The sequence below is a fragment of the Helicoverpa armigera genome, chromosome 19 (assembly GCF_030705265.1).
Source record: "Helicoverpa armigera isolate CAAS_96S chromosome 19, ASM3070526v1, whole genome shotgun sequence".
NCBI classification, from domain to species: Eukaryota; Metazoa; Arthropoda; class Insecta; order Lepidoptera; family Noctuidae; genus Helicoverpa; species Helicoverpa armigera.
The window spans coordinates 6,991,786-7,016,062 of record NC_087138.1 but is presented as its reverse complement, the minus strand read 5'-3'; positions in this window follow the sequence as shown (position 1 = coordinate 7,016,062).

Here is a 24,277-nt window from a genome sequence, read left to right as displayed (position 1 = left end):
AATCATAATCGTCTTAAAATAATATTGAGTTTGCGGTGACAGCAAGCTAACACCTCGCGGCCGGCGAGCGGACAGCGCGCCAACCACGCGCTGACCGCTCGCCGTAGTCTTAATTCGAGGCAACGCCGTGCTGCAGCCGTGCTGTTGCCGTGCTGCTATAAGGACGTGGCACATTACAGCAGCACGGCAACAGCACGGCTCCACACCAGCATTTAAGTTGTCATTCAATTTAGAGCATTAAATCGTGTATATTATAATATATTTCGTAATGTCAATATGAAAAAGCCAACGGCGAGCAGTCAGCGTGCTTGCCGCTTCCACACAACTCGACTCGCCGCCCGCGTGCTGCAAGCGAGCGGTCCTCATGCGTACAGCGCGCCGACGGCGTGCTAATTGCGCGCCGACTCCGAGCCGGCAGCGAAACAACGTCATTACGTCGTGTTCAATCATAACATCAATCATAATCGTCTTAAAATAATATTGAGTTTGTGGTGACAGCAAGCTTACACCTCGCGGCCGGCGCGCGGCCGGCGTGCCGACGGCGAGCGGACGGCGCGCCGACGGCGAGCGGACAGCGCGTGGTTGGCGCGCTGGCAGCTAGCCGTAGTCTTAATTCGAGGCGACGCCGTGCTGCTGCCGTGCTGTTGCCGTGCTGCTATAATGTGCCACAAGCTATAATGTGCCACAAGCTTTTGCGTGAAAGTAGGACAGAAAAACAACATCTATACTAATACTAGCAGACCCGGCGAACTCCGTTTCGCCACCAGATTCGTTTTATGTAACATTTCGTTTGGTGATTAAAAGATAAAGAAAAAAAAAATTTTTATTATATATTTGAAAAGGAAAATATTTATTTCATTTCACAACAGTAATAAATACATTTCGATTACCTACTAAAATGAAGTGTTATTTAGTTGAACTTCCCTAAGTAAATGAAAGTTACTCTTTGATATCGCTACAAATCCAAAGTAAATACTGAATCGAAGCGTAAATACTGGATCGACTGCTAAATGTACAACTGTGGGATATCTTTCATGAATTTGAAATGATTGAGATATCGCTTTTCTTTATACAAAGGAGTTATAGCGTCGACGGGAGATTGGAATACTCTTGTAAGTTATGCCGTCCTGGTACATGGTGAGTAGTTGCATCGAAATTCCGCGATCCCGATGGATTTGGTTCATGTATTTTATTATGCTGTCCTGGTACTTGGTGCGCAGATGCGTCGGAGATTTTAATGATAAGTTAATAATGACAATACTGTCCTTGTATCTGTAATTGCAAATAATCATTAAAAGGATGATGGGTAAAATTGGCCGGTAAATCCAATAAAAACCATTCGCATATCAAATGATAGCTTATACCCTAAGCTTCATTTTTTGTTATGGGCACAACCTTGTAAACCACCGGAGAACGAAGATATAACACCTGATAGCATAGGATAGCCCATGGACTTGAACCACCTCAGTGCGTATGGGAGGGATGTTTAAGTGCATTATTATTGTCAATAATTGTCAGAACGAGTCACAGAAGGTATCTGTGCCCATATTTTCCAAGTTTATTGAAAAAAAAAGATTATTTAGCAGGTAGTATTTACAACGTATGATGTACGTATTCCGCCGTTCTGGTGAGTCTAACCGGTAAATCCAATAAAAACCATTCGCATATCAAATGATAGCTTATACCCTAAGCTTCATTTTTTGTTATGGCCAAAACCTTGTAAACCACCGGAGAACGAAGATATGACACTTGATAGCTTAGGACAGCCTATGGACTTGAACCACTTCATTTTGTATGGGAGCGATGTTTAAGTGCATTATATTATTGTCCATATTAGTCAGGACATATCACACGAGGAAATGCTATCTCCAATAATGGAAATACGGTGGTAGAAGTAAAAGTTTTTATGTTTTGTTTTGCTATTAAAACAATTATGCCTAGTTAAGACCGATTTTAATTGATAATCTACCCTAGGCTGATTTAAATAAGTGATAAGTTGACGAAAATACATCATGCAATGAATTTTTCTACTATGGATATTATTTTAACAAAAAAAAATGATGCAAAAAGTATAACTCTTTTGTGCCCGACTGTACTTATTTCCGGTCGATTCTTGACATGAACTGTATTATTTCAGTAACTGTAGGGTATAAGCAATAATCTAATTCACATTAGAACTTTATTGCTTATCCGGCCAGGGTTCATACAAAATTGCCCATCATCCTTTGTTGAAGAATACGTTGTAAATTGTTTGATGGTGTAGTGTGTGGTGTATATGCAGTTGTTATGTGTTGCAATTGCCATCTACTTGAAGTGTTGGATATTGGTTTGTAGTACATGCTATGTATCAGAGATGGCGCTGTATGTGAAAAACGATTTACCCACTTTTCTGTTGAATTATTCCTGATTATTCCTGAATTTTCTTTACTATAAACCTCACGGAGCCCGAGACCTTTCCAACGAATGCAAAACCGTGGAAATCGGTTCGTGCGTTCTGGAGTTATAGCGTCAGGGAGGAAAACCGGACTTATTTTTATATAGTAGATTATAAAGCTGAAGAGTTTGTTTGTTTGTTTGTTTGAACGCGCTAATCTCAGGAACTACTGGTCCGATTTGAAAATTTCTTTCAGTGTTAGATAGCCCATTTATCGAGGAAGGCTATAGGCTACTTTTTATCCCGGTACGGGAAGTAGTTCCCACGGGATGCGGGTGAAACCGCAGGCAGAAGCTAGTATTCGCTTATATTATTGATTACTACATTATTTAATTGAATAAATAATAAAATTACACTCAAGCTGTTTTGATGGTAGTAACTTTTATTCTACCCCAAAATAAATATTTTCTCCATACAACCAAAGCGAATCATGAAAAATAACCTCAGAAGGCTCAATTTCCTGAAAATCAGGCAACCCTATAAAGGGTGGGCATGACTAACTCATTATAAAGACTGTCCTACACGAACGCGCTCGCTGTGAAATAGCTATGGTTATTGTTAGTAGTTCCTATCGTATGGCACAACCTTTATTGAACGCTATTCCATTAAACTGACTGTGCAGCCATCCAATCTAAGGAATTGAAAGTTTGTAGGCTCTTGTGATAATGATATGGTACCAATATAATGGTGAATTCTCTGACTCTTCATCGCATGTCCACCGTGCCCTGAAACTTGCTCGCGGCAGGACCTCACGAGTGCATCCGGCCGTGCTCTCGCTGTGGCGGCATATTGGGCTGACAAAGTGTAGTCTTACTATAAGACATGTCATCGACACGAAAGAAGAAGAAGAATATAATGGTGCGTAATCGAAGTGTACTTGTATTATAAAACTTAACAATTTCTTTTCTAATAAGATAAAGCTACGAGTTTATTTTCACGCGCTAATCTCAGGAACAGCTAAACTGATTTGAAAAAAAGAAAACTTTATTGGGAAGCTTATTATGGCACAATATTTCACTATCGCGTCATTTTAGGTTGAGGTAGATTTAAATAACCAACAAACATATTCATCTGGTGGTTTGCTTAGAAAAAAATAGGAATTTGACATACTATCTCTAGTAAGCAAATCCAGAGATACATTATTGAAATCCGCACATACACTAGCTATATAGACAGAAGAATATATACTCAGGTTTAACGCTAATCAAGTTGACCAAGAGGATTAGAAAAATACGTAAAAATAACAAATAGGTACTACCATTTCAAAGAGAAGGCAATACGAAAATGAATTACCAATGCAGATCTGCGGTCGAAACGGTAGGTTTAAGCCAGCTTTTGTTTACATATGTGCATACAGTATGACCAATTTACATAGACACTGACTCCTGGGCTGACGGTACGAGGTAGTTTTTTCGTCCATTTTGTTATTCTATTGCATATTGAGTGGAATAAAATTTCGGGTAGGCAAATGTGATTCTAGTTCGTGTTTCGATTTGTTTTTTTAGGACTTTTGTTTGGTACGTTACGTTTTTTGGGAGTTATTTGGTTTAAAATAAGGAATATGATAGTTTTATAACGTCGAGGTGGCCTAGTGGGTAAAGAACCCACACCCTCTCGAGTATGAGGGTGTAGGTTCGATTCTAGATCAGGCAAGTACCAATGCAACTTTTCAAAGTTTGTATGTACTTTCTTAGTATATCTTGGACACCAATGGCTGATAAAAAGGTGAAGGAAAATATCTTGAGGAAACCTATAAAAAGGTCTTAACATGTAGTTTTATATGCCCGGACTGTTTTCAAATCAGAACTATTACACTGGACTATTACGTGAGGTATGGTTACAAGAAACTTCACATTGAAACAGTACCGATAATTTGTGGCTTGTATTACACCAGTAACTCACGACTTGTGAAGATATATAGGTACGAGTAGTTCCTATCGTGAACAACAAATTATTAAGGAAAACACCGTCACAGTAATATTTATCCACTGACTTTCACCCGCTGTTTCACCCACGTTGCCACTTCCCTCATCTAGATAAAAAGTAGCCTTTAAGTTAATCTGCTATACAAACTATATTACTGGAAAGTTTCATCAAAATCCATCTTGTAGTTTTTGTGTGAAAAAGGAAAAAACATCCATCAATAGATTATGTTAGTAATAACTTTATTATCAAACCACCAAGCCCTAGGCAAACGCCTTAGCATAAATCTATTGCACATTGTATATATTTTATGAATATTTAACAAAATTAACTTATGCAAACAATTTAGCTTCATCCGAGACCTAAAGCCAGCCGAAATAGTTACTCAAAGCTACGCAAATGACGTTATGTAAATGCAAACTGTTGAATACAAAAATATACTACCTCAAACCCAGTTGATCCTTAAAATTTCCGTATTGTTCAAAACCATCAAAATGTTGATGTCTAAAGCTATATTTTCATGCCGGACTTCAGACGCGGTTTTGCTTGCTCTCGACTTCCGACTGACGCTCCTAAAACGCGTCTGTAGTCATGCAATAGCAAAGTGCAGATAACATTGTCCCAAGTTATACAATACTTATAGTTATCGGCACGGATATTGAGCTCTGACTTTCACCTGCGCAGAAGCAATTTATTGGTTTATTGCCTTATGTGTACCTACAGTGCGCAAAGCGATCCCCACTCTTCCGCCGAGAGCTCAATATCCGTGCCGGTAACTATAGGTACTATACTATTTTTCAGCGATATGCAGCGCGTGATATATAAACAGTAAGTCCATTGGAGCCGATCACATGTAGCTCGGAAATATACCTTTAGAGTACCCTGCAGAATAAACAGTCGGCTGACAACAATTTTTAATTCTAATCAAAGTTTTAGTCGGTCTGATACCAGCTATGATATATAAAATACCTGAACTTTGTAATGTGTGTCTACCATTCATCTTCATACAGATTTATTATCCCAAACAAACTATCGGCCGACTAAAAGTTTGCAGTCTGCTTACTCTTAAGGTAAACGGAGCAATGTGGCTGAAAAATTACCAGCATTACTGGAAGAAAGCTCTTAGAATTTATCCTCTCTCGCTATTAGCATAGACGTTTTAAGTGTCACTTACCTTTTAGAACAAGAGCTGGTTTTTGTTGGTATTTTAAGTCTGTTTTGTAGTAGCTTAGTGGTGTGGTTAAGTGGTTTAATGCAGCTGTGTTGAATTCTAGACTGTGTGGATAAAACCAGCGGATAGAGTTTTTATTTTTCTCGTTTATTTACAAAGCTGAAGCAGGCCTCTAGTCTATACTAATACAAAAAAACGAATCGTTTTTTTGTTTGTTTGTTTGTACCCTAACAGATCCTACTGTACCGATTTGTAAAATTCTTTCACTGTTCTAAAGCTACACTCTTCCCAAGTAACATAGGCTATATTTTTTCCCGTTACGGACAGAACAAAGTTCCCACGGAACACGGGTCACAACGGGGGAAAACGACTATTAGGTAAATAAGTAAAATACACCCTTTACAAAACAGACAACACCCTTTAAACCTGACCGCGCCATAAATGACGTCACCGCAATCGTCTCACAAGATATCATTAAGCGTTTACCAACTTATCACTGTCATCGTCGGCACCCTTATTTCTTAGACATACGTTTCAAAATACCTTAAACTGGTGTGGACATAAGTTTGTGTTTTAGGTGTCATTGACGAATCTGGGTTCATTTCTCATCAAGTGTCATTTTGGTATGTCACCATCGGTTGTACAAAAACAGTCCATTTACCATAGACGGAGATGTTTACTGTGATACGTTACCAGCTTTAACTAGATAATGAAGACACAAGTATTCTATAGAGCCGGTAACCACAGGGCAGTCTGATGCGATAATCTCGCTGACAGCAAGATGTCTGCTAAATATGTTGTCAATGTACAGTGTACCTAAAGGCCAATATTTAAAGCCCATTGTATTAAATATTATAAAAATATATAAATAATATTAAACCTCTTCACATTGGCCGATTTTTCAAACGTTATTGCCCGAACGAATAGAGAGGTTTCGTGCGGAAAAACCGAGCAGAAAAACCACCAGTATGAAAAGACTGCTATTCCATTTTTGACGTATGAGAGTGCAGTCATACCTATAGGTAAAGCCTTTACATTCTTGACAAGCCTTCACATCCTCATGGTTCAACTAAAACAGAAGAAAATTCTGCACAACTCAAATGTGCAACGGTCCTAATACTGTCGTGCAAATTAACGGACGAGACTGCATTCCTCTAACTGTGCATACTCTGCAATTACTCACTTTGAACCTGTGCAATTGTAGTTAAGTTTCAAAGAACGTTAGTGCTATTTGAGCGATAGAACTTGATGAAGTTGCAATCAAGAGCATTTGGTTTGTAGGTACTTTATCATCTACCTAGCGTTTTCCTAACTATGTTGTGGCCAAGTTTTTTTTTAATGACATCATAAATCATCAAATGAAAAAGTCGTGGTGGCCTAGTGGGCAAAGAACCAACCTCTCAAGTATGAGGGCGCGGGTTCGATTCCAGGTCAGGCAAGTACCAATGCAACTTTTCTAAGTTTGTATGTACTTTCTAAGTATATCTTAGACACCAATGACTGTGTTTCGGATGGCACGTTAAACTGTAGGTCCCGGCTGTCATTGAACATCCTTGGCAGTCGTTACGGGTAGTCAGAAGCCAGTAAGTCTGACACCAGGCGAACCAAGGGGTATTGGGTTGCCCGGGTAACTGGGTTGAGGAGGTCAGATAGGCAGTCGCTTCTTGTAAAGCACTGGTATTCAGCTGAATCCGGTTAGACTGGAAGCCGACCCCAACATAGTTGGGAAAAAGGGCTCAGAGGATGATAAATCATCAAATGACCCCTCCCGCTGTGGATTAGCAGCGGCGAGGGAGTAACAGACTCTTACTGACTAAAAACCGTCGTGTTCCGTCGTAGGCCTTTTATGTACCAGGGCCGCGGTAACTCTTTCGAACAATCCCGCAGCAACGGCAGGATGTTGTGTTCGGCTTCCAGTCTAATCTGATGCAGCTGAGTATTTTGTCGTGGGGCGACTTTTTAATATGAAGTTACTAGTATGAAGTTATTATAAACGTTCAATTGAATGATTGAATTTATTTCTCTCAATATGACAAAAGCATCAGCAGTATTTAATTTTAATGTGGATTAAATAATAATATAAATGGTTATTATTTTTATTTCGAACTTAATAGAGCATGGACGGCTCTTTAACAATAATACCCACTGATTTTAAAATACTTTATTAAAACTGTTTAAATTAAATATTAATGACTGTATAATTATCATATAATCTGTACAATTGAATCCTACTTTGATTGGTCGGAAAATGTCGTTAAATTCGCTCGCTCACTCGTCATTATAATGATTTCCATAATTCCATATCGTTATTAACTTGGTTTGATGTAATTTGTAGTCAGCTGACAATAACTGGATTGTCATTTATATTTAAGCTTAAATACGTTTCATGTTCGTGTAACAGTAAGTTAAGTAGGAATTTATTAAAATGATATCAATTTTACATTGATTTAGTGATGATCGCATAATGTGTATTAGATATGCCATTCTATTGAGTTTTTTTGGAGAGGAACTCGTGGCTAATTATCAGCTACACTGGTCGACTGATGATAAGGTTAAGCAACTTAGCTCAGGTGGTCCATAGATGGGTGACCTGATTGTAAAAAAGAAGCGGAATATTGATCGATGGTATACCATTCCTTATATAATTATATCTATAAGAAATGGCCAGACTAACTAACTTGTTAAAGTAAATTAGTTTCAGTGTTGACTTCCATTTACTGCCTGCCTACCAGTTAGTCATAAAATTTCTGAATACCCTCATAAAAGGAATGTCAACAACCTTACAATGTGAACTAGTAGACCATTGACACTTTGTACCGTAACAAAATATTGAGTTAAAAAACCGCAAATAACTTTAAACCAGCTTAATCCATTTTCATGGCACTTACTTTGGAACCACCACTGGCAAACCAGCTTTCTTCTAAAAAAACTACACCCAAATTAGTTCACCCGTTTCAGAACTATAGTGCTACAGAAAGAGACACACACAAATAAGTAGCTTTAAAGTAATACCAATCTTTTCGCGTCGAGGAACAAAAACTGTTTAAAAAACCAGCGGCGTTCCAAAGATTATTGGCTCTAGTAATTTTCCATGGCTATGTAAACATTTTTTGGTTTCACCTCCTTCACAGTAATGGGGTAACTTTGGCAGTAAAATGATTTAACGCCCATTTCCTTTCCCTCGGCTTTATAGACCACTTAACTTTTTAATTTATGAACGAAATGCACCTTAGGTGTCGGAATTCTAGTGAGTTATCGTTGAAAATTAATTAAAAATACCTAGAAAGTTCTGTGTGAAAATGACTCGTTCGATTTATGGGGCTTTCAGTATGTTTTTTATGGTGCAACGAGGAGTTTTACTGCATCATGCGTTATAGAGTTACCTACATGTTTATTTTGAAAAACCGTTAGCCGTAGTCTCGTATTCTAATAGGAAATCGAAACTGGAACAGACATAGGTATATATTTTTATAGATATGTATTTTTTTAATTTTAAAGGTTTTGTAGACAGTTAATTTTTAGTGTGTCATGTTTGTTATGTGTTTTTCGTTTTAATGTGAAAATCTGAGCGTTCGGGAAAACACGCACAATAAATGTTTGGCTATCACAGTAGGAAAAGTATATAAGACATTGTTTATTTACCCAGTGAATTTATACTTCATCCTATTAAAAAGGTACATTATCCTTTACCCAATAGACTAAGTATTTACTTGATACAACAGTATTATATAAACCTTTCTTCCAGTTGAGATATTCAGTACCTTAGCTTCATCAGATGGCCCAATTCCGAGTTGGCAGCGTTGCCAAATTGGATAACAATGCTAATCGCTGACTAACCTAGTAAATTGCACTTTGATGGAGTGACGAATCGATAGCCAACTATATTAATGTGTGGATTAACTTACAATGTTAATAATTAGTTATATACAGCCCCGGATCTAGGGGGGGGCAAGCCGGGGCCCATGCCCCGGGCGGCAAATTCAGGGGGCGGCAAAATCAGGCGGCTGCCTGATTTTAAATCCTACATCACAGATTACCATAATAGTTACCTACAGGGCCGTCTTAACCTATGGTGCAGTTTGGTGCAGTTGTGCGAACAGTAACGGTTTTAGGGTAGGGCGCGGTTGGGCGACGGCCCAGGGCGCCCCCAACCAATCCTTGATCACAATATTACTCCTATTTTTGTTTTAAATTTCATCAAAGATCGCAACTTATAAGAACTGTATCCAAATGTATGGATTACATCAGGGCTGTCTTAACCTTGGTGCAGGGTGTGCGAATAACACGGGCGCCACGGGCTCAGGGGCGCCGAAGCGAATTTGTGTTAAATTCCGCGTTAAATTTGAGAAATTCTCGAACAACACTACTTTTATGTCCCAAAACTCAAAAATTTTCGCGCTCGCTTCGCTCGCGTCTTCTTTACACTTAAGTTCTTTGTCACATACAGCTACTTTTAATGTCCCAATACTCAAAAAAATTCGCGCTCCCTTCGCTCGCGGCTTCTTCACTTCATAGTCTAGTCTCCTTTTATTATATATGTTTAGGAATTTTAGTGATCCAAAACTCAAAAATTTTCGGGCTTGCTTCACTTTACAGTTGTTTTTATTTTTCAAAAAGGTAAAAAGGTAGCGTCGTTTTTAATGTTCTTTTATTAATAAGAAAGTAACTTCTAGTTTCCTTATTTACGATACTACTTTAAGTCCCAAAATTTTAATACATAGGCGCCAACACCAACAAAGAGTTATGTACGTTTGGGCTACATTTTAAGTAATTTTGTTTTGAGTTCTAAAATATAACAAAAAATTTCGCGCTCGCTTCGCTCGCGCAATCAGAAGCCATGTTCCCGTGTTTTTGCATTCACCAACAAGCAATAACTTATGTACGATTGGGTTACATTTTACGTAATTTTTGCTTTGACTTGGTAACAATATAAAAAATTCGCGCTCGCTTCGCTCGCGCAATCGACAACTGCATATATGTCTCGCCCAGGGCACTGGTAGAGTTAAAACCGGCACTGTGTGCGAATAAACCGGGCGCCTCGGTCTCAGGGGCGCCGCGGGACGCCCCATCTCCAGGAAATTTCGATGATATTACACCCGTTTGATAAGGAAGTTCCATCGTATCACGATACTTTTTAATTGATCATTTAGATTATTTTTCACTTTTAACATCCTCCAACTAATTGAAAAAATTCTCGCTCGCTACGCTCGCGGCTAAATGACAATGTGTGTGCTATTTTTCTGATGGTTTATTATTTTTATTGACGCCCGAATCAACGAACACAAATGGCATTCGCTCTAATCACGGTTTATTTTTATTTGTACATAATTCCCAGTTTAATTTGTAAGTCTTCAAACAAATATTTTTTAAAATTCGTTACTTGACAATGTACTTGATCAGGTAATTTTGTGTCATAGGCTCAAAAAATTTCGCGCTCGCTTCGCTCGCGCAATGATAAATGCGCTTCCGACTGCTTGTTACTTTACAGCGCTTTTTAAAACTTATTAACTTTTTGTGTACATTCATCTGTCTCGACTTTCATAACTTGGCCAACAGTTTGAGCCTACAATGATTTGGACACATTTTTTTAAGTCCTTTACCTACAAAAAAGGGACTTTCATTGGTGAAAATAAACATAAGTACGTATGCGGGGCGGCATTTTTCAGTTTTTGCCCCGCCTAAAAAAAATTGAAGATCCGGGGCTGGTTATATAATTTAGTTGTTATATACAATCTAGATTTGTAAGTGAAAAATAAATATTTTTGTTTGAGGTGACACAAAAAAAATATTGACCAATAACTGTTGTTTGATCTTATCGTAATTATTATAAAACATCGTCCAACGTTTTTCAACGATTGGTTTTACAGAATATTGCTAATAGGACATCAAGTAACAAATGTGTTACCAATATTCCTTGAAACCGAAAATGGTCTTGGCGGTAAATGATAGGTTGAAAGAAGGACAAGAGATAGGAACCAAAAGAAACAGAAACATCTTAGGCGAGGCGGTAAGTCCGCCTTTTTTCAATGTTTTGTAACATGTGTGCAAAAAGTATAATAAATTAAATAAATCAATTATTTAATATAAAGTGAGTTGAAAATAAGCTAGTATTATAAACGACGTTAGTCCTGATGTATTAAGCGACACCCTTGTTACCACTGAATACGTTCTAACTCTTAAAGTACACAGATTTCTCTAAGCTCCGCCTGGTATCAACTGTACACTCATTAGTCTTACTGAAATGTATCCTAGAGTTGGATTTCAGTGACTGGCATAAATTAATGAGGCGACTATCTTTGGCTCTTAATCGATATTTTAGTTTGGTTATGTTTGTGTCCGAATTTATATGCAATGCCATCCTGATTTAAATGGGGTCAACTTCAAGCCCAACGTTATGCAACTGACTGCCAGGGTATTACAAGGAGCAACTGCCTATCTGACTTCCCCAAACCAGCTACCCGGGCAATCAGATACCCCCTTTTTTTAACGACGTCAAAAATCATCAAATGACTCCTCCCGCAGTGGGCTAGCAGCGGTGGGGGAGTGTCAGACTCTTACTGACTAAAAACCGTCATGTTCCGTCATAGGCCTTTTATGTACCAGGGCCGCGGTAACTCTTTCGAGCAATCCTGCAGCAGCTCGATACCCCTTGGTAAGACTAGTTAACAGACTTTCTTATGACTTATTCTTATCATCATACAATACCTATAGATATAAGAGTCTATCAAAAAGATAACAAAAAAAAAACTAATTTCATACAAATCGAACAAGATGTCTTCTAAAAGTAATTTGCAAAAAATATTCGAGCAATATTCCGCCCAATGTGTTTTAAATTTCTCGGAGACCTGACACCGCTATCTTTGATTTATTACAACACTGTAAGTTTCTTCCAGACGATAATGGTTTTTTTATACCTATTTACAAGACCTTTTTGTCACTCTGAAGGTTGTTTGTTAAATGATTTTTAGTTAGTAGGTACTGTAGCGCGTGGCGCGCTAGGAACCGGGGATCTTCAGGTTATTAAATTAAAACATTCAATAATAACTTTAGCTTTGCGTTTATTCGCTGACTCCGGGGGTGAAGTGACATACTTCAATATAAAAAACTATTCTATTTCTATTTATATCATTGTCCAGCCAGTATCAATAATTATAATGACTAAAACCTACTTTTAATCTACTTCAGTACTACATCTCTACATCAGCTACGCCCTTAGGATAAAGTTTAAACTTTATCTCAAAAGCGCAGCTTTAGGCGGACAATCATATAAATGTTACCTGCCTAAAACCTATCAGAAAGTTACCTACGCACGGAATTAACAAAAACACGTCCCTTACAATGGGATAGTTAACGATAACATGCGTAGTCAATGATTTAATTGTGCCATGTTGCACCACAATAACGCACATTAGCATTAACTCGCACGCAACAAAAACCGTGCGAAAAAGTTGCGTGGCGTGTTGCTAACAGCAAAGGATATCCAAAGTGAACACCCGTCGCCTCCACCATATGTAGCGCGTGGCGCGCTAGGAACCGGGGATCTTCAGGTTATTAAATTAAAACATTCAATAATAACTTTAGCTTTGCGTTTATTCGCTGACTCCGGGGGTGAAGTGACATACTTCAATATAAAAAACTATTCTATTTCTATTTATTCATATTCATATTCATATTTATTTGCATACCATAAAGTTAAAAAGATGTTACAAGGGGCTTAAAGCTAGGTACATATTATGGACCCTGTTAGGGCACAGCAAAAGAAGGCTAGAAAGTTTGATTACAGTAGTATATACAATAATAATAGATGCAATAGTAGATTAGGAAAACACAGTTATTCATTCGACTATCTTTTTATCGTCAAGGTATTCTTTAACGCTATAGTAGCATTTGCTTAGGAGGAGTTTTTTCAATTTGTTTGCAAATATATGTGTCTTTTTTTCATTTCTTAGTGTTTCAGGTAGTTTGTTGTAAATTTTTATAGACATGACTAGTGGGCTTGATGAGTGTATTTGTAATCGGGATGATGGTAAGTTTAGGCGTGTTTTGTGTCGAAGTGTGTATTTTGTCTGTATGTCTCCACGTGTGGTGTAAAAATCTTTGTGTGTGTGTGCGAATTTACAGATTTCCAGTATGTATAAGGAGGGTAATGTAAGAATGTTTAGTTTTATGAAGTGTGGTTTGCAACTATCTGTTTGGTCTATGTTAACTAATGTCCGAATTAACTTATTTTGTGTTGTGAATAGTGCTGGCGCGTCGGTGCTATTTCCCCACATTATTATTCCGTAGTTTAGCCATGCATGCGCATAGGCATAGTAGGTAGTTAGAGCCGTTTTTAAGTCTGTTGTCTTCTTAATTTCACGGAGAGCATATAAAAATTTTGACAGTTTTGATTTAGTTTTTAGTACGTGCGATTTCCAATTTATGTTTGTGTCTATTGTGATTCCTAGTAATGTAAATTCATTTACTTGTTCTATGTTGTGGTTGTTAAAGGAGAAATTTAAGCAAAGAGGTTTTTTTTGATGAGGGTGAAATATTATAGTTTTAGTTTTTTCAAAATTAACTTCGAGATTGTGTGCATCCATCCAAGTTATTGTTTTAGTTAATATATTTTCAAGGGTAGAATTAATGTTTGTGATGTTATGACACGGTGTGATAATCGATATATCATCAGCGAACAAAACAGAAAGGCCAGTTCCTTCTAAGGTTTTGGGAAGATCGTTTATATAAACGAGAAAAAGAAGGCACCCAATAACACTTCCTTGTGGTATTGAGGCTGTTACTGTTTTGCTGTCGGAGCGGTATGTTTGAATTTCTTTTGTTTTATCATTAAAGTGTTCTAACTCTACAAATTGAGTTCTGTTTTCTAAATAAGAGCTGAACCATTCATGTGATTTCCCGCGGATACCTATTCCATAGAGTTTATTTAACAGTATTTGATATTGTACCTTATCGTATGCCTTAGTCATATCTAGGAGCAGACCGATTGCGTATTTTTTGCTATTAATTATATTAAGGGCCTCCTGTATGAATTTATACACAGCTAGAGTAGTTGACCTGTATTTGCGAAAACCATGTTGGCATTCATTAAATATTTTATATTTCTCGCAGAATGCGTATACACGGTTGCACATTGCTTTCTCGAAAATCTTTGATGCAGTTGGTAAAAGAGCTATGGGACGATAATTGCTAGGGTTTGTTTTTGTGTTTTTCTTATGTAGAGGTTTCACTATTGCTATTTTGAGCTGGTCAGGGAAAACGCCTTCTTCGAAAGATTGATTTATGAGTAGATAGAACGGTAAGGTAAGTTCATCTGCACATTTCCTGAGTAGTTTTGGTGGGAGGTCATCAATGCCGTGGCTGGTTTTATTTTTAAGATTTTTTATTAATGCATGTATTTCATATGGATCTACAGGGTTGAGAAACATTGTGTTCTCTGGAGTGGAATGTACGGGGTTGCATGTTGGTCTGTTAGTTTGACTTTGGCTGTTTTCACCGATAGATGTAAAAAAGTTGTTAAAAATGTCTGCGATTTGTTTGGGGTCAGAAATTATTTTGTATTAATAATAATTATTTATATCATTGTCCAGCCAGTATCAATAATTATAATGACTAAAACCTACTTCTAATCTACTTCAGTACTACATCTCTACAGTACATACCTATTATGCAAGTCTAAATATTGCTTTTTATCTGAGTTCACGGGCCTATTAAATATAACCTATTACATCAATTGAATTAAAATGAGAAATCATGAAATATGGCATTTGACAACTACGTATTCAAAAGATATAAGAATGTTTCAAATGTAATAGTTTATTTTTAAAATTCTGTCTCGTTTTTGCACATTGAAAGATGGGCTCGTATTTTTTCTTGTTTTATTCTAAACTTACCGTTTTTTCAAGAAATACATACCCTTTCGAAAATTCAAATTCGAAATAGTCCACCATTTTACTCACAAGGCCTTTACGATAAGCGCTCATGAAGCTTTTCAAGGCTTCGCTGACGGCAGGCCTACGCATTTCTTTCATCCACTTTTCACGAAACTGGTGAATACGAGTTCCCTTTATACACCTTATTCACTTAGAGTATTTTAACGACGGTTTTAATATTTCCATTTAAGGTTTGGAAAGCTACTTAAAAGATTTTTTCTTGAGTGTGGCACACGTTGATAAAGATGCCTCAAGCTAATGTGAACTTTATTGCCGTTGGATTAAAGTTGAAAATCAATGGGGTATGACGTGTTCCTAAGTTAATATGAGGCTATATTTATACTTGCACCTGCTACGGCGTAGCTTCAAACGTAGGCTACGTCTACTACGTCGTCGGTAGTCCGTAGTTATTAGTTTAGGATACAGATAAGTTTATAAATCAAATGTTTGTTTCACATAAATTATGCACTATGTACAAAAACTGACGAAAACCTGCATAAAAAGTAGCTTATCTCCGTCCCAAGTTTTATCTCCTTTTTGCTTAACATCCAATTAGATTCAGTCGTTTCGTTTTGCATTAAACAGACACTTTCTTTCTAATTCATCATAATGAATTTTAAGTAACAATTCCCAAAAGGTTTCTTTTATAGTTTAAAACACAGGCTGTGTGTATTCTCTCATTGACCCATACAAACCAAAACAACACAAAAAGATTCTCACCTCTAAAACCGAAAGTCCTATTAGAGAAGCCAACACGACCAATATCGACACAAATTGCCCAAGTGAGATATGTCCTACGTAATTTCATTAGGGACCCATTTTATAGCTAGTTTTACTGGTATACACCGGATCTTTCCAATCACGGGAGACGGGGTATGTGTAGGGACTTTAGTGGCGATCGATAGCTTTCTGGCTTGTCGTGATAGGAGTAATTTAAGGTAAGGTGTAGTGTATTTTAGGGGAGATTCTTAGAAGTTTATTTAAGAGTAAAGGCAAGAAAAAATCTTGAGGAAATCTGGTTTTTAAAGTCTAAAATTGTCTATCTGTCTTAAGCAAGCGTGGTGATTAATGCTTATTCCTTCTCTATGTGAGAAAAGGAATTTGCTCAAGACAATACTAATGTTGATGTAGGTATATATATCTTTTTTTCTATAGATTTTTACATACATGTCTGTTTACACTTCTTTCATACATAAAATACATAACAAAAAATCTTTAACTCAAATTCTCGATGCCTTCATTAGTTACATATACATACGTGAAGAAAACTACGTGCAGTTAATAAGATATTATTACTGCAATCAACGCAATAATTCTACCTTCCCTTAATATCCTACCTGCACTTAGAACAACAAAACTGAAAGATTAATCCATATTATCTTATCAGTATTCCACGAAGATATTATAACCCAACCCAATAAAACGTTATCTAACACAACGACGTACTTTCAGTATCAAGGACTTCTAAACTTGGTCGAGCTGTCTGTGAATTGTCGGTGGTATGGTGCAGTTATAGTTTAAGAGCCGGTGTTTTACAATCTTGATTTATTTCTATGGTTCATTTTTCTGCATGAACCCGGTTGACTGCAATGATTTTTAATTTTAATATAACAGTATGTTTATATTTTATAAAGAAAAAGATGTAAAATGTTACATCATCTGCCTCCCCTATACTTAACTATTTTGCGTCGGTTTCCAGTATAACCGGATGCAGCTGAGCACCAGTGTTTAACAAGAAGCGACGAGCCTATCTGAGCTCCTCAACCCCCGGGCAACCCAATACCCTAAGACATGGTTGTCAGAATTACTGGCTTCTGACTACCCATAACGCCTGTTGAAGACGTTAATATAGTAGGTAGTAAGTTTTTTTATTCACCTTTGGTCATCGGAATTTTTAACCTGCTACAAAATTATCATCCTCTTGTCCTTATTCCAATTTTATCTGAGGTCAGCACAGCATGTTTTTTCCCTTTTTAACTCCTCTATCAACCGTCATTTCACAAGTAAAATCTTTTTAAGGATGTTAACTTTCACACAATCGACTCGACCTCTATTTTCACCTATCACAACATAAGAAATATTTTACAAACCGAGCTCTTGTACTACCCGGATTATCCGTCGCTGTGATAGCAGTGAGTGTTAGCTGTAGCTGCAACGGATTATGATGGAAATGATACACGGATGCTGGAGATACACGTGTTAGTTTACTTACGTGATCGTTCTAAGCTCTACAGGTTGGTTTGGTTATCTTTTCAGGATTAAGTCTCTTGAATTCGGTTTTGGAAAAGGTTTTAATAATGGCAATGTTGTCTAGGTCTTATGCTATAAAATGTGAAACCTTGAATAAAATAATAAGTTTTTTTTTTGTATCTTACTGCAATCTGATAATTTAATTACATCAGATAGGTACACATTACTGACAAAAGATACCTATGTTGTCGATAAGTAATAAATAAAAGGTCAACAAAATTCTATAAAACTTTTATAAACGGACAAAATAGTTTGAAATTATTAATAGTTCTGCAAACTAAATGGCTGAACAAAAGTCCTATATTCAAAAGTTGGACGCACTACTAACGCGAGTAAATTTTTATATGGAATTTAGTAGTTAGGATATTTTAATTAAGGCGAGGAAGTGGTCAACAATAATTCCATAACCGGCACGCGCATCTAAGGCGCCAAAAGGGGTCGGAGCGTCTGAGCGGGGCGAGGATAACAATACGCGCGCTAGCTTATAACTAAAAGTCGTAAGCGACAAAATGGTTTTGTAATTTTAATATTTAGAAATGATAATTTAATAAAAATTCCTACTACCATTTTAAAGAGTATGTATATACTCAACTACTAAAAAAGTTAAGAGGCTTAAATCGGTCCCGTTTGCCCATAATATGTGAATCTCTTTTTAAAAAGAGGTATGTTTGATATATTTTTCTCTGTTATAAAAGTTACCTAATCATGTTTCTACAACTAACAAAATAAGGCTTATATCATGAACTTTCAGGTAACCAAGTTGTATTTTGATCCGTTTTGTATTTACTGAGAAAAATTGACATCCTTGGCGCCAAAAATTCCAATTCGTCCTCTTAAACATTGCTTGTTGTAAACGTAATCTTCTTCTTTCGTGTCGATGCTGCGAATTCTCTGACTTGTCATCGTGGTGTAGCAATCGGTTTCACGGCATACGAGTATGCCGCTACTCACGGAGGGGGCCCGAGCATAGGTGGCGCTCTACGAGAAGGCTTGCTACATCTCCCCCCAATAAACGTAATAGGAATTGAAATATTGTTAATTTTACTCATTCACTTAAGGTACGTTTTGAATACTAGCTGCCGACTGCAACGACCGATCGCACATGCCACGACTGCATGAAATCGGCCACAGCTGCACTACTGGTTTCGCAGTAGTTGCAGTCGGTAGCTAGTTTTCAAAACGTACCTTTATAATGACTCATTCATTTATTTTTATTCAGTAGATCTATTTGATCAGGTAAAACTAACTCCGAATTATTTCAAGGTTATTTTCATGTACAGTAGACCGCACATCAGTGGTAACTGTCATGCACCTTAACTCAATAGTAATAAGTACGATTTTCCTATAAAACTGTTACCACTGACCTGAAGTTGACTGTACATAGGCACAAAAGATGTTTTTGTCTCGGTTCCTAAAGTGTGGGTGAAACCCCAAAAACAGCTAGTGAATAATGGAATCAATTAAGTAGGATGATTTGCAAAATACTTTGCACGGAATCCCAAAATAGTTTTTCTACAAATATTTTCCTGTGTCAGACTTGTTTTTAGATTCGGAACTGTTAAACCTGAAGTTTTCTATAACTTTATACTTTTGAAATGAGCATTTTTTCTGTTTAGAAGATGAAGCTCTAAAGTATGACTGTGTGAGTCCGATTCCAAATCAAGCAAGAACCAATGTGACTTTTATAATAGTGAGCTATGTGTATAATAATCTACATTCTAAGTAGGTACCTATATCTTCTATACCAACAACTAAGTTTAGGTGAAAGTAAACCTGGTCTTCCAAAGTAAGTTTGAAAATAATCCGTCTTGAGCAAAAGTGATGAATAAAGCTTATACTTTCTCCGTATGAGAAGATATCTGTTCCTTGCAGTGTGACCATGATAAGGCTGATGATGAATAAATGTCTATGAGCCTGGGTATATTATGTACCATTGCAACTATGCGCAATATGAATTTAAACAATATAGGTAGCTAAGCTACTATGCAATAAATTACAAAGACAGTACATACAGGTTGTTCCTATAATGTTTTTAAAACATCTGAAACTCGACTCGACGAAAAAATACTTTAAAAAAAACCTATAAAATTGTACTATGTATTCTTTTAACGACAGCGAATTTAAGTACTGCACAAACCGATAATAAAGTCATTATGTGGTAAAGTTATTTAAGTCATAATATGGTAAATAAAAGATCCGAATAAATATAATGCTTTATGAAGTTGCTTTAAAAGCAACATACTGTATAATCCAGCTTGAAACTGCGTACCACAACGATGATTTATTGAAACACGCTTTACTATAGCACTCGTAACGTGGTAAAAGGAAAAATATGTAAGATGTTTGTTACACAAACGAGGTTTATTAAATCTGAATATAGTTAGGTGACTATGGAATTACATGTAGAGTGCATACCTATGGTATTTTTTTTCTTCTGCATGTATTAGTTCTGTGGTGTTAAGGCAAAAGGGGATGAGTCAGAAATTGTGAAAAATGAGTTAATTACACAGTTGGGTACAAAATTTTACGAACTATCATGGTAAAAAGGAGATAATTCAATATAATGTATTTTATTTCGTGAATCTCCAATAAAAAATACGAGTCTAGTCATAAATAGCAAAACCTAAAAAGTAAAAAGGAGTTTTGTCTAGTTATCTTCTTATTGCATACGTGATCCTTTACTTTTAAAATTAGGTATAATGAGATAAGTCGACTTGTGCCTAAATTCATATTCGTCGTTCCGCGTTAGTTGCATTTCGCGCGCGAAGTTGACGTCTTTTTACTAGTGCAACGGTGCAAAAAATCCTAAAATTATGGTTTACGTGGGTAATTTGAGTGTTGAAACCTACAGAAATGAATAGGATTAACAAGTTCGATTTAACGTAAGTATGATGAATTTAAAACCTTTAAATTATGAGCTGATTCGGATCTGGAGGACAACCAGTATGGTTTCCGTAAAGGGCGTTTAACAGTTGACGCTATACTGCTTCCTCCACGCATACGCGTGAGGGTCCTGGCGGTCCTGGCGGAGGAAGCAGTCGACCGGGGCGAGGTGGTTTCGGCGGTGTCGCATGACATCGCTAACGCGTTCAACACCCTGCCCTGGAATATCATAAAGGAGGCGCTCCGTTATCATTAAGTGCCAGGGTACCTCCGTCGCATAATCGGGGCCTATTTATCCGAAAGAGCTGTCGTGTACCTGGATCGAGAAGGATGGGTTCGTCAGAACATCTCTTCCTCAGGGGTCGGTTCTTGGCCCTCTCCTGTGGAACATTGGCTACGATTGGGTCCTGCGCGATGCGCTTCTCCACGGCGTCAGCGTGATATGCTACGCTGACGATACGCTAGTCACAGCACATGGGTAGACGTACCGGCAGGCGGCCATTCGGGCCACAGCCAGTGTCGCGCAGGTCGTGGGTAGGTCTTGGCCTCGAAGTGGCCTTGCACAAATCCGAGGCCCTTTGCTTCCACGGGCCAAGGAAGAAGCCACCTCCGGGGTCCAGTATCGTGGTGGGAGGTGTTACCATCGCTGTGGAGCCGACAATGAAATACCTGGGACTCGTTCTCGAAAGTCGTTGGGACTTGGGCCACACTTCCAGCGGCTCGCTCCTCGGTTGTTGGTCGCAGCTTTAGCGCTCTCACGCTTGTTGCCCAACCTCAGGTGACCCAATACCTCCTGCCGGAGGCTCTATATGGGGGTCGTGCGGGCGATGGCGCTTTACGCCGCGCCAGTGTGGGCGAGCACCCTGACGGCCCGCAACCTTCCAGTGCTGCGAAGACCACAGCGAGCGATGGCCATCAGGGTTATAAGAGGATACCGCACGATCTCCTTCGAAGCTGCATGCCTCCTAGCCGGATCGAGACCGACAGCCCTCGCGTCACTCTATACATGGCGCGAGGAAGCGGTGGGGCGGGCCGAGCGCCTCGCGCCTCGGCAAGTTGAGTTGCGCAGTTCAGAGCTCCGCCAAGACCTCATTGCGGAATGGGAGCAGCGACTTGCGCGACCCACGGCATGGCACGCCGCTCTCGCGGCGGTAAGGCCCATACTGAAGGAGTGGCTGGAGGGACGCCACGGCGCCCTCAGCTTCCGGCTGACACAGGTCCTTACCGGACATGGGTGTTTCGGAAAGTTGATGTGTCGCATCGGTCGGGAACCCACGCCCGAATGCCACCACTGTGGCATCTGGGGCAACGCAGCGCCGTGACCTAGCGGCAGCAGTAGACGCTGCGGGAAGTCTTTCGCTGCCGGCTGTCGTGTCCTGCATGGTCGGCAGCGAAGATGGATGGAACGCCGTAGCATCCTTTTGTGAGGATGTGATGGTTTGAAAGGAGGCGGCGGAAAGGGAGAGAGAAGCTGCTTCCTCTCTCCCCGCCCGCAGCAGACGTGGAGGACGTCGCAGAATGACTAATCTCCGGCCACCATAGGGCGCGGCCTGCGGGCGACAGACTAGGGGCGTCTGTCGTCCGATCAGAAACAGGCCTCGAGACGGTGGCGTTGTGTTACGCGCGCATCTCTTAGTGGAGTTTGCTGTGGCCGCTGGGTGACGGCCACAGAGGTTGACGGGGCCCGCCTTTGAACATCTGGGGGGCCAATACCTGTCGGGGGTGCGGAAGAATGCTTTGGCGATACCCGTGCCCTCGACAATAGGTAATTGAAGGCAACACTGGGTGGGTTTTTAGCCGGTAAGAGTTTGGCACACCCCCTCCACCGACCCCAGGTGGAGGGAAGTCCATGAGGATTTCCCCCCTGCCAAAAAAAAAGGTATATACGTAAATAATAATAGCAAATAAAGAGACGAGTCGTTCTAGGATTTTTTTTTAATTTTTACCGTGTTACGGAAAAAGGAGATATGTCAATTATTTTAATAATTAAGAAATAAAAATATTTTTCGGGTACATATAAAAGACGACTAAATTAATAAATGAAAATTAAAACAGAGTTGTGTTAATTATTTCCATACACTTTTGATTAAACTGCATTTTTATTACAAAACAAACACGCGTTTTTTTGATTAGCCCCTGGTGAAAAGTTGTGTTTTTTGACTCATCCCCTTTTGCCTTAACACCACAGAGTTAATTTAAGTATAAAAGGATTTCATTATTATTTTTAATAATAAACATGTAATAAATTAAAATTTTATTTATAATGTCAGCATTTTTTTCGATAAGGTAAAAGGGTGCATAGTCCATGTGCACAATTTTAATTCATTAATAAGTTATGACTCAAACTTTCAAAGAATTGTCAATTTTCTCATATTTTTCAACTATCATGCAAGCATCCATTCCAAAAAGTAGGGGCAAGCATCCTACCAAATATTTTCTCCCACGAAAGTTCTAACTCACTTTTCATGATATTTTCTCCGAACTGAGTAGAAAAGTTACGTTAAGTACGAAGGTAATTTAATATAATGCACATCGTTTAATGAATCTGGTAAACAAGAGAGGCTGTAGGAAATTCGATAATAGAGAATTTATCAAGTTTCGCTGCTACGGGATGGCTTTTAAGTACGTGCATCGTGAAACCAGTAAATACCTATTTGTGGGAAATTAATATTGTAAATGTAAGATATTAGATTCTTCATCATCCTCCGAGCCTTTTTCCCAACCATGTTGGGGTCGGCTTCCAGTCTAACCGGATTCAGCTGAGTACCAGTGCTTTACAAGAAGCGACTGCCTATCGGTTTTTTAGACCGATAAAGATAAACCGTTATTTTTAGACTGTTTCTATCCGAGTGCAGGAAGCAGTAGTACTCGTTTAAATAACCAAAAATAATTTCCACTAATAATATTCAGTAGCACTTATTTAAAATAATCTACTCTCAAAAAAAGGTTCAACAAAAACGAAAACCTAATAAAATAAATGTGTGGGGACACGTTTTTAAATCCCACCGTAATCCCGGGGCCGGGATTGAATAAGCCAGCTTGCAGACGTTAACTCAAAGCAATTACGCAAGCGAGCCGTCGGAACGCGCCGTCAGATGTAAACTTATGAGGTGGCCATATTAACATCTTGTGCTAGATATGCAGATGGATCACTTCCAGTTCATGTATATTATTTGGAGACTAGCTATTTCAGGCGTATCCAGAGGGAACTATCGCCCGTAGATGGATAAAAGATAACCAATGTCATTATTCAGGCTATAGACTATCCGTGTAAAAAAACTTTTGAACTGGTTAAGTAGTTTAATAGGGAGAGTAAAGTTCGCGTTTTATTTTTATTTTTGTATTTTTTAGCAGAGTGATTAATGGGGCAGCAACAAATGGGGACAGTAAATAAAACAGGGATAAACATAGTTCAAATTTTACTTTTAATTTTTTCTTTGTACAATATCATGACATTGTAAGTATTTTAAAAACTACAAATACCAATTTCGCTCCGAACCATAACTTGTTAAAATAAACAAACACTGAAACTACCTAGCCAGATAATTAAATTCTTGGAAAAAAATAGTGTACTTTGAAGTATAACAGCGTCCTTTATTATTTCTGAGAATCACCTGAGACAATAATTATGTCTAGAATTACTTTAATTTTATTCAATGACTAGCCGTTTTCGCGCGGTTTTACCCG